General features: G+C 43.2%; 1 protein-coding gene across 1 annotated transcript in view; it reads right to left on the bottom strand.

Annotated features, from left to right (window-relative positions):
• Positions 1-4,647, bottom strand: part of clmpb (CXADR like membrane protein b) — a gene marked incomplete at its 3' end in the record, with an annotated part of 60,761 nt that overhangs the window by 14,116 nt on the left and 41,998 nt on the right.

Below are 4,647 nucleotides of genomic sequence, written 5' to 3'. Positions count from 1 at the left end.
GTGTGTGTGTGTGTGTGTGTGTGTGTGTATGTGTGTGTCCAGAAACTGTGGAGAAATTCAACTCCCTCCACCTGGTAGAAAGACTGTACGATACTGCAGAGCACCATTTAGCTTACACACTCAAATGTGACAGATATTTTTGGCTCTACAACATTTAACTTAACTACCTGCCTTCAATTTAAATACCAAACGAGCCGATAGCTTCTGGGGATTATGAGCACTTAAAATAAAGTTATCTAGCCAGCAGTCTCTCATTTGGAGTCATGCAGGAATGTACAGGTTGTGTAAATATTGTTACATCCCCTTTTCATTATGCTGCTTAATAGCTCAGAGGTTCAATATTTCGTCATGTTTGCACAGAATAAATAAACATTGTGGTGCAGGACACGCATTTAAAGAAAAAACTATGTACATTCACAGGTGTTGTGTCTGCGGTGGAGTAATTCAACCCAGAGCCCTTTGAAAGAATTCCTTTGTTCTCAACAGACACAATTGCATGCAGTCAAATGTTCCACAGGAGGCCAAATGCATGAGCACTCACTGGGCGCCTGTCCACAAGTTCACTGGCCCACCCTCACAGGAGCCAACACCCTTTCCCATAAGTGATCTCTGGGCCAATGAAAATGTCAGCTGTGTGCTGTGAAACCAATGAGTCAGTGCTGACGCAGGACACAGAGGAGTAGCCTCACACAAACCACTTCTTCAAAGGGAGCTTCAGTCGGATGTGCAGTTCTTCACGTTTTGTTTAAGCTCTGTCTCTACTTTTTGAGTCTTCAGCTATATGCCTGAGCTCCGGGCTACTCACTGTCAATCAAGTTTAAGGTTTCCAATTGGCAATCACCTCTTCGACAGAGAGAGGGCACCTCACGGTTAAATGTTTGTGAGACCATTTGGCAGCCTAGGACTGACAGGGCACATTTCTGAGGTCCTTCTGCTTTGTTGGACCACCTGCTCAGTTCAAGTCATTTATCAGCAGAAAAATAAGGGCCACCCCTCCTCCAAAACCCTGAAGGTATCCCCATTTATGACTTTTTAATGCAGGATTTGCATGGTCATTCATCTTGTGGGCTCCCCACCAATTTTAGTTTGGATGTCAGAAGAAAGAGAGAGAGAGCAAGAGAGCTTTGCAATGAAAGGAATATTCAAGAGGGAGATTTGTCAGACCGTGTTTGTGTGTGTGTGTGTGTGTGTGTGTGTGTGTGTGTGTTTGTGTGTGTGTGTGTGTGTGTGTGCGCGTGCAATTGGTTGGACCTAATGGTGCACATTAATACTTGATGGTGGTATAGGGGTCTGCGGGGAGTCCTGTGCCCACTGTCTCTCCCCTCAGCTCCTCAGGGTAACCTCTGCTAAACCCATCAGCAGCCGCGGGCTGAACCCAGCACTGTGTAGCAGGCCTGATAAGAGCTCCCCGCTTCTTTTCTCACCTCCCACATCCTACTTAACTGCCCACCACTTCAACTGTAGGTTTACCTAAAAGATAGATAGGGCCAGGGTGGCTGCTGAAAGCGGGCCATTGCAATCTTTTTCCACACAAAGAATAAAACTTTCCACGCGCCAACTTTAAATTGACCTCCAATCAATGATGGGGTCTGGTGTCAGAAAAGTGCTTCTTTGCCCAACAATGAGGATTTAAGTATCGTCATAGAAAATAGCAAAATGTGCTGTATCTGTGACGGAAAGAAAATTATAGGTTAGGTTTTTCCAGAAAGAGTTGGCAGACAATCAAAATGGGTATTGGTTGGTATATAGTTGCTGCTCCCCACTTTGCCCCTGATTTATGGTCTTGCAGAGGGGTTTTTGTGCTGTGGAATGGATGACACAGTGCTCCCAAAATAAGCTTGCTTTGATGTGCGTTTGCATTTGGATTGGCCTCATTTACCGTGTGCACAGCTGGAATGGTTGGACTGCAAGACCTCATCATTTGTGTCAACATCAACTATGAGACACAACAGAATTCATTGTTGTGGCAGCTATGCACACAAAGTATGAAAAAGTGTTTGGTCAGTCAAGTTTGGGTTTATGACCTTGGATTTGAATTTGCAGTAAGTTGACCTAGACAGAAAAAAAACTGAAATAACATTCCTGGTTACAGTGCTGTGCATGCATTTGCATGTCTTTATAAGATTTTTTTGTTTAGGACATGGGAAAGGCCATCCAAATAAACAGGGTCATCTAGGGAGAGATAAATGTAGAGAGAACTTGTGATATGATAGCTGGAGCCATACCCCAGGCCATGTCCTCCATCCCTCCTTCTCTATCATTGGGTCTGCTTTTCTCAGCTCTGTTTGGCTAAGCTTCATGCTTTCATTTGTGGTGAGGTTCAATCTTTACCCACAAAAAGAAAGAAACGAAGCATATCATAATTAACAAAAGAAAGCTGAAGCTAACACCAGAGGTTAGAGAGAGTATGCAAGAGAGAGAGAGAGAGAGAGAGAGACAGAGAGACAGAGAGACAGAGAGACAGAGAGACAGAGAGACAGAGAGACAGAGTGAGAGCAAAGACAGACACATTTGACAAAGAGAGATTAAGAGGCTATGATGAAATATGGAGGAACCCATTTCCATGAAAAGGCCCTAGGGGGAGTTGTGCTCCAGTAAATCCGCCTTACAGAGCCCTCCAATCTTGTTAAAGTGTGGCCAGTGAGACGGACAGACAGACAAACAAGGCAGGCATGGATCTTTCACACTGCCCAAAGTCAAGGCCCATATCCCCTCAGTCAGCACATTGGCCCGGCTGGGGCCTTTGCTATGTCCAAAGCTTGTGACCTCTGGTACTGAAACACAGCAGATCAGAAATGGGGAGGGGGACAGAGGGAGATTGAGGGGTGAGAGGAATGAAAGGATGGCGAAAAATTGGTTGGGGGAGGGGTGGAGGGATGGTACAATGCCTTATTTTGAGCCCTTACTGTAAGTCACTGGTGTGGTGGATGGATTATACCATCACAAAGGTGGTTTTAGACACAGGTTAGCAGATGCACAGTGTGAGAAAAAGACTGGAGGTATCACGGTTTTGACTTGGCTGACATGTTCCTATTGTGTACACTAACACTGTTTTTTGTGTTCTGGTACAGAATTCATTTGCACCCATCTACATTTTCTGTACATGCGGGACTGCTGATGTGTATGATGTATACTATATGTAAACACATGCTGCCTATCTACATAACAGAGATGCGATGGACTATCTTTTGCAGACAGCAAAATAGTGCCTCAGCACACAAACCTTTTCATTTAGCCATACTCATCAGGCTTGCAGACTCAAGTCACATTTGAACAACGTGTACAGTCTCACTATAACAGGAAAAAGTAGCAATCATCTCCCAACCCTGTAAATCTGTAAAACTGTGCATCTTCTGTCAATTACAGGCTAATCATCATTGCAGAAAAAGGGGGGGCTATGACGTTTTGGTTATGACCTCCAAATATATTCTCTAAAAAAAAAATAGGACTTGATGTATGTAACTAGCTAAATCTGACATGGCATATATAAATACAATTCCTCCATTGTTATTGCTGACATAAAGCTACTTTTTAGCTGAGTTGGAGACATACTGAGAGGGGCATAGGGCTGATGAGACAACATTGAAATACTCACAGCTCAGCGTGTTGTTTAAAAGGCTGTGTCTGCCTCCACCAATAGTACAGCAATCTTGTGTGACCTGAATTGGCTATCCAAACGCCAAACATATATGCTATAAATACCGCCAATGTGGCACAGAGATTCACAGATAGTAGGTTACTTCTTGCCCTTTCATCTTTCTTGATATCTTTGATGATTTTGAGACATACTTGCTTGAAACACCGATAAAATCTTTAGATGTCTTAGCAGACAAGAAGCCGCCTCCAGTTGTTAGCGCAAACTGAGTGCCTACAAAAACAACCCCCATGCACACTCTGTGAGAGAGTCCTTTATTCATACAGCCATCGCTCCCTTTTTAATTACAGCTTCTTAAAGGGTAAGTCTCTTTAAATGTACCAAGTCATCATGCCCTATTAAAACACATGTTTTGCATGTGGCCCTCTACACTAGTCTCCGTGTACTTTCAAGGCCAAACTCATGAATATATGGCTCCTGTTAAAATCAAAGGGGCTGTTTTTTCCCTGACTGGAGGCTGACTCTTTGAAGGGACACAATCCCATAATCCTCCTACCCTCACACCCAGCGACTGACACTCCCTTCTGCTGACTTAAAGCTTTTGTTGGTAACACTTTACAATGAGGTATTAGGAGTCATTACCAAGGAATGAGTAAGGAACAAATAAGAGCTAACTGCTAATTACCAGTAGCTTACAAGTAGTTCCGGAATACAGAGATGGGAAGTAACGAAGTACAAATATTTTGTTACTGTACTCAAGTAGTTTTTTTAGATATTTTTAATTTACTTTATTTATTTTTTGGCGACTTTTAACTTTTACTCCTTACATTTTAACACGAATATCGGTACTTATTGCTACTCCTTACATTTTACAAAATTGGCTCGTTACTGTAGTTTTGTACAAAAGGTTGTATATCAGGTGTGATTGTGAGTGCATATCGGAGAATAGCGCGGACACGTGCCTCATACCGGGAGCGGGTGCACACGCCACATGGAGAAGGAAGTGAGAGAAAAGAAAGAGACTAGTTGTCCGGAGGATAATCAGTTGAGAT

The sequence above is a fragment of the Etheostoma spectabile genome, chromosome 3 (assembly GCF_008692095.1).
Source record: "Etheostoma spectabile isolate EspeVRDwgs_2016 chromosome 3, UIUC_Espe_1.0, whole genome shotgun sequence".
In the NCBI taxonomy this organism is placed as follows: Eukaryota; Metazoa; Chordata; class Actinopteri; order Perciformes; family Percidae; genus Etheostoma; species Etheostoma spectabile.
This window is presented reverse-complemented; position numbering and strand designations above follow the sequence as displayed.